The sequence below is a fragment of the Mustela nivalis genome, assembly GCF_964662115.1.
Source record: "Mustela nivalis genome assembly, chromosome: 3".
NCBI classification, from domain to species: Eukaryota; Metazoa; Chordata; class Mammalia; order Carnivora; family Mustelidae; genus Mustela; species Mustela nivalis.
This window is the reverse complement of record NC_139022.1, coordinates 86266925-86279726: the sequence shown is the minus strand read 5'-3', so window position 1 is coordinate 86279726 and position 12802 is coordinate 86266925. Positions and strand designations below refer to the sequence as shown.

The following is a 12802-nucleotide window of genomic DNA, read 5'->3' as shown; positions in this document are numbered from 1 at the left end:
AATAAGATCAGAGAGAAAATAGAAATGAGGGCCTAAACTAAGAATTTAAGTTTGCCCTTATATTTGCTTTCTTCAAAACAAACCCCCTTCCTATCCATGGATTATAGAGAGTATAGTAGACAATGGATAGGTATACTGTACTTCATAGAGTTTTTGCTTATTGAATGCATTTTGCTGTACCACTCAAAAATTAATAAAAATTGAAGAATTCATTCATTCATTCATTCATTCATATTTCAGACTCTAGAGACATATGCAAAAGCAGAAAACATTAGAATCAGTGAATTAAGGATCTAGACAGGTAAATAAGTGTCACAGCATTGTAACAAGGGGTATAATTGATAGAAACATGCAACAATAAGAGAAAAATAGAATGACCATTAAAGGACTTAACTCTTCCTGGAGAAATCAAGGAACTTTCTGAAGAGTTTTTGAAGTGAGTACTGAAGGAGAGGTAGGGGAGTAACCAAAGGATCAGAGAACACTAAGGCTTCCCTGGACATTTCCTATCCTCCAGGCTTTAAAGTCTTCTGAGATGACAATGACAGGTGAACCTGGCTGATGAAGATTTGATGGGAATCTTATGCTGGGGAATGAAGGCAGGCCTGGGAATAAAGGAGCTGACAACTATTCTGAAGTACTAGGTGCCTTATCACTTTTAATTTTTCAGATTCTGTTTTTTTCTATGTTGAATAAGGTATAGTCATAACAACGCCATTTCCCTGAACATTGGGAGTTCATTACTAGGTAATGGAATAAGGATTATCCTTCTGTCTTTCATCCCTCCTCAACTGCTTCTCTACTCTTGACAATAGTGTTACTTAGAAAAGCCAAAGGAATGTTATTAATTAAACCATTGAACTTCTTGGACGTGCCAATTTTAGGGAAAGCCACAAACAATATTTCAGTTATTTTTTTTTCCACATGTGAAATAATGGGAAAGAGTAAAATCAAGACTAGAATGTGTTTTGCTTTTCCAGATCTGCCTGGTGCAAGTGCTAAAGGAAATGCAGATGGAAGCTCACAGATGGAAGCCTGCTAATCATACAGCTGTTTTTTTGTTGGTATGAGAAACCAATTGTGGGTGGGAACAGCAGAGGAAGAGACAATATTAGAATGCAATGGCATTTTAATTATACCTACCATAATTTTAATGTTCTGTTCTGTGGTGAATTGTTTGGGGAGTTGTCTTGAAACTAGAATCCAGTCCCGCAAACTTGAATCAATTAAAGTAGTACTGTTTGGAAATATACAGAGAAGCGAGTTTGCAAAAGATTTTCCAGTAATCTTGCTTTGTAATGTTTGGACTTCCTCTGATGACTCTTGGGTTGAGAGGAAAGGGAAGGGAGAAGGCCCAGATTTAAAGTGCCCTATTTCTTCTCCCTAGGGACTTCTACTGGAGAACATTCTTAACTCCTTGAACTGCTTAAACGGTCTCTGAATACTCTGACCAGAAGTCACCCTGCTAGCTGTGAACCCAGCTTGCCTGAAAGAGGTAATGTGACTGTAAGCTTGTGCCGCCATCCCAATTTTCCAGGAATGGAGACTTGAGAGCCAATTAAGGAGGCTACTAACTGAGGGTTGTACCAAATTTTATTTCATGAGTTGCTGTGAGCCTTCTGTGTTCCAAGCACAGGATGAGTGAAAGAGACACTGTTCTTAACCCTCTTGGAGCTCATTGTCTAGTAGGAAAAACATGTATAAACCAGTGTATTAATTATTTATTGATGGAGGAAACAGATGCAAAGTAACAAGTGGTAAGAGAACATAGAAGAGTGGAATAAGAAATAGATGAAGGGGCAGCAAAGGCTCTTCTGGGTGACTGGAGGCTTGTATACTGAACAGAGTTCTATGGGTTAAGAAGGAAGGGTGAAGAACTTCCTGTAGAGGGAAGAGCATATGTGAAGCCTCTGAGGCTTAAAGGGAGTGACTTGTTTGAGGAACTAAGAGGAGGCCAGTGTGCCTAGAATATAGAGACCTAGGAAAGGAGGCAGGGATATGGGGAGGGCTTGGTCTGAAGAAAGCTTGGGAAGCCGTACTAATGATATTTCACTTGATTCTAAGAGCAGTGGGAGAACCAAAGACTTTAAAGAGGCAAAGGACATGCTCCTATGTGAGCATTCTGCAAAGGTCTGTTTGGCGATTGTGTGCATGTTGATTTGGAAGGTGACAAGCCTGGAAGCAGAGGTGATGATACAGAGAATATCATAGAGCCAAGAGAGATTTAGGAACCACACAAGCAAGTTCTGGTGACCAACTGGATGTGAATTATGAAGGAGGAAGGGATAGTAAGGATAGCCCCAAGTTATCTCAGTGAACACATAGGTATTTGGTTGTGTCATTTGCTGACATTAAGACCCAAGGGAATGACCAGCCTTGGTGAGAGGGTATGAGGCAGGAAAACAGTTCAAGTTTGAACAGTTGAACTTGGGATGACCTCTAAGGGACACTCATGTGAAGCAGCAAAATAAAAATGAAAAAGTGGAGGTACTGAATGACATGAACCTGAATTTGTAATCCCTCCTCTGTCACTTACTGTCCTAGAGACCTTGGGCATGTTTTAAGATCTTCTTATGCATCACTTTCTTCATTTATAAAATGAAGATAATAGTAACACTACCTCCATCAAGTTGATGTGAAGATTAAGTGAGAATACGCATGATAGTAACAGTAGATACTTGGGAGTGTGGGTATAAAATGAGGTAGCGTAGGAAGGGAAGCTGTAGGTGGGCTGAGACAACTCAACTTTTTTATCATTTAAAGTTCTGTAAGAATATATATGTTATATATATGCCTAGAAACAAATTAAATAGTTAAATCTGAAAATGTATCAAAGTCTAAATTAAAAATGTGAATGTGCAGCACTTGGTATAATATTTGGTGAACAGTCCATGAATGTTAGGTATCTGTAGACATAGGGACATAGAGGTCAGAGAGAGGTCTGGTCTAGAGGTATACCTTTAGTAGCCCTGGCTGTTCTGATAGTAATGAGAGCCATGGGGAGTTGAGGAAGTCATCTAGAGAGAGAAAATATTGAGTAAAAGAGGGCCAAGGGTTGAACTCTGAGGAATGCCAACTGCTGAAGATCAAGTAGAGGAGAATGAGTCAACAAAGGAACCTTGGAAGAAAACTGACCATGTGGGCAAGGTGTGGTTACATTTGGAAGAACACATAAGTAATACGGCATGTTGTTGCAAGCTATAATGTAGAGAACTACAGTGTGCTTTGGGCAAATTTACTTGAGACTTGAGCAAGCTCTTTGGATAATCAGGCAAAATCTTTATTGAGAAACTGTTTCTTTATTTTAAATCAAATCTTGGTCTTTTGAAACAGAGCCAGTCAATTGGACACTTTGAAGCTGAATACATTAATTCTTATGAGATTCTCTGTTTCCAGGGAAATACTACTTAAAAATTTATATAAAATGAAAACATATCACTGATCTCAGAGATGAAAACAAAAGAAATTTCATTCTCTTCACTCAGAGTTCTTGCCAATTCTTCTTTTCAAGAAAAATTATTTTATTTTCTTGAATTATAATTTTATAGACAACCATCCCTTTTCCCAATTTTATTTTTTTTAATAAAAACCAACACATTTTATTTTGGATTTGGAGAAAATGATGATTGTCTGACCTCATAAAAAAGAGATGAGTCTTTGGGAACATGGGTGGCTCAATTGGTTCAATGTCCAACTCGATTTTGGCTCAAGTCATGATCTCAGAGTCATGAGTTCGAGCCCATGTTGGGCTCTGCACTCAGCAGAGTCTGCTTGAGATTCTTTCCTTCTCCCTCTGTGTGTCTCCCCACTCATGTGCTCTCTTTCTAAAATAAATAAATAAAATCCTAAAAAAAGAGATAGATAAGTCTTTTTTATACTATATATGTATGAAAACTGCTTCATTTCAGGTAAGTGGAAAATTTCCAAAGGGAGAGACGGATTTAATTGTATACTCTGTTTTTCACTTGCATAGTATTTTACTTTAAGGCCATGAAAAATGGGAGTTTTATTTGGGAAATAAAGTCATTAGCCATAAGCACACCATGGAGAGAGTGGGAAATGGGTCATGATGAATTTGTAGTTTCAGATGGCGTTCTGAAAGGTTAGGATCCTAGCTCTTAATTGTGCTCAGATTCTGTGCTGAGGCAGGTGAGAAAGAGGAAGGTGCTTTAATCACTCTCCCCACCACTACACACTTTGCATCAGTTCTGCACATTCCGAGTGAGGCCACTGAGGTCAGTGGACTGTGTTTGGCACCTTTAACGTCCTCCTAGCCCAATTCTGAATCTGAAGCAAGTCATTTACTTCTATAACATTTCTTTTCTAATCTGTGAATAGGAGATAATAGTCCTGTCACCCTCTGAAGGCTTTAGGAGGGTTGGATAGGTTAATGTAAGGAAAGCTCTTGGCATACAGGAAAGCTGTTATCTATAGCATGGCCAGTACTCCTTTTTTTATTATTATTATTTTTATAAACGTATAATGTATTATTAGCCCCAGGGGTACAGGTCTGTGAATCACCAGATTTACACACTTCACAGCACTCACCGTAGAACATAGCATGGCCAGTACTCTTAAACATGAAAATTCCCTCTGTAGAATTGTTGATCTGTTCATCTTTATCTGTCCCAAGTTCATTTAGGAAATGTGGTTGTTTTCCTTCCTCGCCTTCTCCCAAACTTCAAGATTGTCTTTATAAAGGTTATGGACATGACTCTCAATCAGCAAACTCACTTATGCAAAAGGAATTTTTTATTTTTTTCAAACTCAATCTGATTTTTATTTTGAGACCTTATTCTGCCAGGGAGGGTAGAAATAACATCCATCAATTTGAAGATCTCTCTTCCCCCTCTACCCACTTCTTACCCTGGGATTTTACGTAAATGTAGGACTCATACAAGATGCCAAAGTTTGTTCTGAAGGGGCATTCAGAAGGGGCATTCCTTCATTGTGCAGGAAGTGGTTGTATTGTCTGTGCTTTGGTTTAGCCCTGATTCTCTATCATCATTAGTCCCACTGGGAGGTCATGGTTCTGTACTTGGTCTTGTCTTGCATGGTGTCTCCTTGATTGCATGTGTGCCAGCCTGTGGGACTCCTTCCCTAGAGTGGGGAAGCTATGCTTTCTTCCTGGCTTTTACCAGGCTATACCCTAAACCACTAAGTTCTCTTGCAGATGATTTTTGCTTTTCCACCTGTCAAATCCATTGTTTATATCCCTGAATGCCTAGCCAGTTACCTTGATGAAGGATAAAGGAAGGGGGAACCACGGGAGAGGGAAGGACCAAAATCCAGTATCTCAAACGTACCACCCTGCCCCTTCAGTTGCAGACATATTATGGAAGTTAATGCTTTCAGTCATGGAGCACACTGAGGTAAAAAACAGCATTTGAAATGTCATGCAGAATCTATTGTGCATACCCAATTCAGCAGAAAGACATTTTAAAAGTTCAAGTTTTGTTGTTCTGAGAATGGACTGTGATTGTATACACTGACCTAATTAATTTAAAAATCTCCCATAAGTAATACAAGAGGGCTCATTACACAGGTTAGTGAGGGGAATCTTGATGTCAAAATCATTATACCTATAACAATAAGGTAGACAAGGTCTGAAACATTGTGCATGCTTTGAAAAAGCACTATTCTCTCTAGTGTTTATGCTTTGACTGAAGGAGACCTGATTCTATGCTTTGGGGCATTATAAGCATTTTTCTTGATTTCTTCCGGACCCAATAATTCTGCCTAATTTAGCAAGAGGAAAAGAAATGTTTACCTTCATCCCCTGTGGTCCATTCATAAATGTGGCTTTCTATTGCCCTTGGTTACACAGTGCATTAACGGTAATAAGGAGAAAAATAATGCAAAATTTTGTTTTCAGAGGGACAAAGGGGTTGGGAATCATTATTTACCTTCTAGACTGGAGCAGACCTTGGTGGCCATCTGGTGCACCATGTTTTTGGGTAATTAACATGCATCCACACTTCTATTTCGTTTCTTTTCTGAAGTAAATCTGAAAATGTGTGGTAACAGACTGTCTGTAACACAAAGAAGCCAATGTTAAAAAATGATTATACTCATCTCCTTTCAAAAAACAATGGGGGAAAAAAAAAGCCCAAACTTTGTTTTGCCACCAAAGGCAGAAGCTACCCTGAGAAGCTGCCAGGGGCTCTGGGTCCCAGACGGAATTGCTTGTTCTCTTTAGTCAGCACATTTGGTGAGCAGTGTTGTAGGCCCAGTATTCCCCCTTCCTTTCCATCAGGCTTGTCATCCAGAGCCTTGAGGGGATCATTTACATGATCAAATGTTCACGGCCACAACGATGCAGCCCCTTTCAGGGACTGGATTTTGAATCTGGGATTAGTTCTCACTGGTTCACAGCTTGAGTTTGTTTTTCCAAATGACTTTATCATAACTATAAATTCAAGTGAGTCAATGTCCTGGATGGTGGCTCAGTGTGTCTGTGTGTTGGCAATATATACTCAATTTAATCTGTAGGAGGAAAAACTTTGTTCTTGGTGGCATAAAGCCTTCCAGGAGAATTCAGCGAACAGGTCACATACACAAGTCTAAACAGTCTCTTTCTGGAAGATTTTACTTTATAATTTCAGTGCAATCACTTCATCCACAAAAGATCTAGCTGTATTTCAAGTCAAGCTGAATGAATAGAGGAAAAAGCTCAGTTTGTCTTGGTGAACATAAATGCAAACACTTATTATATAAATAAAAATCTTCAGCTGAAGAAAAGTGCTTAAGGTGTGAAGGTGAGAATTAAATGAAACTTCATTGTAGAACATGAATCTCGCAACAGGAACCTTTAAAACAGAACTGATTGTTTTTCACACAAATTGATGTTTAATATTTACTTTTTAAAAATGTAGAAAGCTTAGCCTGTTTGTGCTGCAAACCAATTATATCCTGTTTTAAGAACAATTCTAATTTTAGATTTTTATCTTGAGTTATATACACTAAATATTCTAAAGGCATTATTACATTCCCCTTTTACAGATGAGAAAACTGAGGTTTGGAAACATCAAATTACTTGTGCACATTTACTTGTTCCATTAAATCTTAAACTTAAATGTACCCTAAATTCATTTAGTTCTCTGTCTCTTCCTTTCTCCCAGAATTATCCTACCATGATTCTGCTGTTGAGATAGGTGCTTATGGTACAAAAATGCATAAGGCAAAAGACCATAATAATTATTCTAAAAGTGATTAGAGTTCACCTAGGTAGAGAGGCAAGACCATATAAGAGTCACACAGATGTGAGGAGCTTTGGGAATAGAGAAGGGGGCCCAAGATATATGTGTGTGTATGCACGTGTATGTTTGTACGTGTATGATATGTTGGGAGAAAGGGATCTAGGAAGTTTTAAAATCCAGATAATTGAAGGATCCTGTAAGTAGTTTTTCTAGGCAAAATGACATATAACTGTTGCATTGTTTTTCTCAGTGGACTCCCTCTTATCAATTCCAGTGACACGAGACAAAAAAGCCACAGTTGAGGCTAAATCTGACTTCAAGATGTCTACAAGTAGATCTAAGCGTAGCTATGGGTGAGTAGGCTGTAGACATTCAAAATCAGACTCACAGCTCCTATGGTCATAAACATTAACTCTCAGGGGTAATTTTGTTTTGTTTTTTTAAGAATTTATTTATTTATTTGCCAGAGAGAGAGAGAGAGCGCACAAGCAGGAGTGAGCAGCAGGCAGAGAAAGAAGCATGTTCCTTGCTGAGCAAGGAGTCTGATGTGGGACTCGATCCCATGATCCTGCGATCATGACCTGAGCCAAAGGCAGATGCTTCACTGACTGAGCCACCGAGGATTTTTATGCATAGAAGTCAAAAATAAAAGTCAGAAAGTAGAGAGAGGCAAATGAGTAGGGAAGGAAACAACCTGTCCACGTGTAAGATAACTTAAGTTCAATGGAGACAGAGTTGGAAGAGGTGGAGTTTGACTTGAACTTTGTCAGTTGAGATGACTTTTCAATACTCATCCAAACCTGATGACTATTTAGGTAAGCACACAGCCACTTATCAAACTGTAAAATCAACCCCTCTGTCACCCTCATCCCAGCTAGGGGTGAGTGGCCCTTATTAAAGCTACCAAAGCAGTAGATCAGAGGGACAAGCACATGGGACAGGGATAGTAGGGAGGTAAAGAAAACAGACAAACACACTGAAAGACCAGGAACCAGAAACATATTTGTTAAGAGGAAGCCTTGCACAAGGAGAGTTCAACCCATGGGTAACCACCATCAGTGACAGTGGTTAAGATGAAAGAGAGTATGGTCCTATTTCTCAGAAGAGTAAGCATCCATGAGTCTTGGTTACTTCAGCAATGTGACCTCTCTGACATTTCTCTAGGGAAAAGGTATCTCAGGAAGATAAAATATGCTGATGAAATTAGACAGGTAGTAACTGGATGCAGTGGGACTTCCAGGGCCAGAAGGTCAGTGGGAAGAAAAGCTACCTTAGATCTTCTTCAACAGCCCTAGTTTCTAGGAGCCCTTCCACCCACCCTACTGCTTCTTTATCCCAACCTCTGATAAAGAGTAAGAGAGACTTTTCTGGTCCCCTCCCTTCTCTCAATCTTATAAAGAAGAGACAAGTTATAAATGGGGTAGAGTGAATAGGGCCCTTTCAAAAATTTTTGGCAAGAGAACTATTTTGTGGGCATGCTTAGTTTCCCTAGACCAGTACTTTCCAAATATTGGTTTTTTTTTTTTTTTACTACTTTCTATCTAAACTGTATGTACTATGTTGAAGTACAATAACTTCCTTCTTTTCTATAACTACATACTGTGGTGTCCTTAGGAGAGGAAAGAACACAGAAGGCTGTGATTAGAATCTCTCTCCCCTTCTTGGTTGGCTGGGTCTTCTGGGAAACCAGTATGGGATTCCATGTGCCAGAGATTTATTGGAGTCAATGCTAATGAGAGATGGAAGCAAGAAGCATCAAGAGTAAGCAGTGCAAACCTTTAGATCATGATGTAGTGTAGGTCTGCTACCTATGAGAGGAGGAAGGTAGGGAAGGAGGTTTAGGGATGAAGGGCTTCAGGCTGTCGTGCAGCTGTGGAGAACCTTGGCTGGGCTCATGGGAACTGACACACAAATTTCAGACGGAGGCATCCCACACTGTCAAAAAATGGTCCCCTGGTTTCTGTGCTCTGCTGAGATTTGCTTAGATACTTCCAAGGAAGATCCTGAACTTGCTGCTGTTGGTAGCTAGCTGACTGGCAGGTTCTTTCATTCCTTTTTTTTTTTTTAAAGTTTTTATTAACATATAATGCATTATTAGCCCCAGGGGTACAGGTCTGTGAATCATCAGGCTTACACATTTCACAGCACTCACCATATCACATACCCTCCCCAATATCCATAACCCAACCACTCTCTCTACCCCTTACCCCCAGCAACCCTCAGTTTGTTTGGTGATATTAAGAGTCTCTTATGGTTGGCTCCCTCCCAATCCCATCTTGCTTCATTTTTCCTTGCATACCCCCCAAACCCCCACATTGCCTCACAAATTCCTCATATCAGGGAGATCATATGATAGTTGTCTTTCAATCGTTGACTTATTTCACTCAGCATAATACCCTCTAGTTCCATCCACGTTGTTGCAAATGGCAAGATTTCATTTATTTTGATGGCTGTATAGTATTCCGTGTGTGTGTGTGTGTGTGTGTGTGTGTGTGTGTGTGTGTGACATCTTTTTTATCCATTTATCTGTTGATGGACATCTAGGTTCTTTCCATAGTTTGGCTGTTGTGGACATTGCTGCTATAAACATTCAGGTGCACATGCCCCTTTGGATCACTACATTTGTATCTTAAGGGTAAATACCCAATAGTGTGATTGCTGGGTCATAGGGTAACTCTATTTTTAACTTTTTGAGAAACCTTCATGCTGTTTTCCAGAGTGGCTACACCAGCTTGCATTCCCACCAACAGGTTAGGAGGGTCCCCCTTTCTCCACATCCTTGCCAGCATCTGTCATTTCCTGACTTGTTAATTTTAGCCATTCTGAGGGTGTGAGGTGGTATCTCACTGTGGTTTTGATTTGTATTTCCCTGATGCTGAGTGATGTGGAGCACTTTTTCATGTGTCTGTTGGCCATCTGGGTGTTTTTGCAGAAATGTCTGTTCATTTCTTCTGTCCATTTCTTGATTGGATTATTTGTTCTTTGGGTGTTGACATTGAGAAGTTCTTTATAGATTTTGGATATTAGCCTTTTATGTGATTTCTCATTTGCAAATATCTTCTCCCATTCTGTCAGTTGTCTTTTGGTTTTATTGATTGTTTCCTTTGCTGTGCAAAAGCTTTTGATCTTGATGAAGTCCCAATAGTTCATTTTTGTCCTTGATTCCCTTGCCTTTGACAATGTTTCTAGGAAGAAGTTGTTGCGGCTGAGGTCGAAGACATTGCCGACTGTATTCTCCTCAAGGATTTTGATGGATTCCTTTCACGCATGGAGGTCTTTCATCCATTTTGAGTCTATTTGTTGTGTGGTGTAAGGAAATGGTCCAGTTTCATTTTTCTGCATGTGGCTGTCCAATTTTCCCAACACCATTTGTTGAAGACACTGTCTTTTTTCCACTGGACATTCTTTCCTGCTTTGTCAGAGTTGAGGGTCTATTTCTGGGCTCTCTATTGTGTTCCATTGATCTATGTGTTTGTTTTTGTGCCAGTACCATACTGTCTTGATGATAACAGCTTTGTAATAGAGCTTGAAGTCTGGAATTGTGATGCCACCAACTTTGGCTTTCTTTTTCAATTTTCCTCTGGCTATTTGAGGTCTTTTCTGGTTCCATATAAATTTTAGGATTATTTGTTCCATTTCTTTGAAGAAAATGGATGGTATTTTAATAGGGATTGCATTAAATATGTAAATTGATTTAGGTAGCAGACACATTTTTACAATATTTGTTCTTCTAATCCATGATCATGGAACATTTTTCCATTTCTTTGTGTCTTCCTCAATTTCTTTCATGAGCACTTTATCGTTTTCTGAGTACAGATTCTTTGCCTCTTGGATAGGTTTATTCCTAGGTATCTTATGCCTTTGGGTACAATTGTAAATGGGATTGACTCCTTAATTTCTCTTTCTTCTGTCTTGCTGTTGGTGTATAGAAATGCAACTGATTTCTTTGCACTGATTTTATATCCTGACATTTTACTGAACTCCTGTACAAATTCTAGCAGATTTGGAGTGGAGTTTTTTGGGTTTTCCATATAAAGTATCATATCATCTGCAAAGAGTGATAGTTTGACTTCTTCTTTACTGATTTGGATACCTTTAATTTCTTTTTGTTGTCTGATTGCTGAGGCGAGGACTTCTAGTACTATGTTGAATAGCAGTGGTGATAATGGACATCCCTGCCGTGTTCCTGACCTTAACAAAAAGCTCTCAGTTTTTCTCCATTGAGAATGATATTCACTGTGGATTTTTCCTAGATGGGTTTGATGATATTAGGTATATACCCTCTATCCTTACATTTTGAAGAGTTTGATCGAAAGTGGGTGGTGTGCTTCATCAAATGCTTTTTCAGCCTCTATTGACAGTATCATATGGTTCTTGTTCTTTCTTTTATTAATGTATTGTATCACATTGATTGATTTGTGAATGGTAAACCAACCTTGTATCCCAGGAATAAATGCCACTTGGTCGTGATGAATAATCCTTTTAACGTACATTGGATCCTACTGGCTAGTATTTTGATGAGAATTTTCACATCTGTGCTCATCAAGGTTATTGTTTTGTAATTATCTTTTTTGATGGGGTCTTTTTCTAGTTTTGGGATCAAGGTAATCCTGGCCTCATAAAATAGTTTGGAAGTTTTCCTTTTATTTCTATTTTTTGGAAGAGTTTCAGGAGAACAGGTATTAATTCTTCTTTAAATATTTGGTAGAATTCCCCTAGGAAGCCATCTGGCCCTGGGTTCTTGTTTGGTGGGAGATTTTTGATTGCTATTTCAATCTCCTTTATGGTTATGGGTCTGTTTCTTCCTGGTTCAGTTTTGGTAGTTTTTATGTCTCCAGAAATGCATCCATTTCTTCCAGATTCTCAAATTTGCTGGTGTATGGTTGCTCATAATATGTTCTTATATTTGTATGTATTTCTTTGCCGTTGGTTGTGATCGCTCCTCTTTCATTCTTTATTTTACTTATTGGGGTCCTTTCTCTTTTCTTTTTGATAAGTCTGGCCAAGGGATTACCAGTCTTTTTTTAAAAAATATTTTATTTATTTATTTGACAGAGAGAGATCAAAAGTAGGCAGAGAGGCAGGCAGAGAGAGAGGAAGGGAAGCAGGCCCCCCACTGAGCAGAGAGCCCGATGTGGGACTTGATCCCAAGACCCTGAGATCATGACCTGAGCCGAAGGCAGCAGCTTAACCCACTGAGCCACCCAGGTGCCCGGGATTATCAGTTGTTGATTTGTTCTACTGTTCTTTTGGTTTCTATCTCATTGATTTCTGCTCTGATATTTATTATGTCTCTTTTCCTGCTGGATTCAGGCTTTCTTTGCTGTTCTTTTTCCAGCTCCTTTAGGTGTAGTGTTAGGTTGTGTATTTGAGACCTTTCTTGGTTCTTGAGAAAGGCATGTATTGCTATATGTTTTATTCTCAGGACTGCCTTTGCTGTGTCCTACAGATTTTGAACAGTTTTGTTTTCATTTTCATTTGTTTCCATGAATTTTTTCAATTCTTCTTTAATTTCCTGGTTGACCCATTCATTCGTTAGCCTCCATGTATTTGAGTTCTTTCCAACTTTCCTCCTGTGATTGAGTTCTAGTTTCAGAGCATTG

The 12802-nt window shown here is 39.1% G+C and overlaps 1 long non-coding RNA gene across 1 annotated transcript in view; it reads left to right on the top strand.

Annotated features, from left to right (window-relative positions):
- Window positions 1-980: 980 nt before the first annotated feature.
- Window positions 981-12802, top strand: part of LOC309860705 — an 85339-nt gene continuing 73517 nt past the window's right edge. The window contains exons 1-2 of the long non-coding RNA XR_014309545.1: window positions 981-1064; window positions 1388-1495. This is a non-coding gene — a long non-coding RNA (uncharacterized lncRNA). The remainder of the gene's footprint in view (window positions 1065-1387; window positions 1496-12802) is intronic.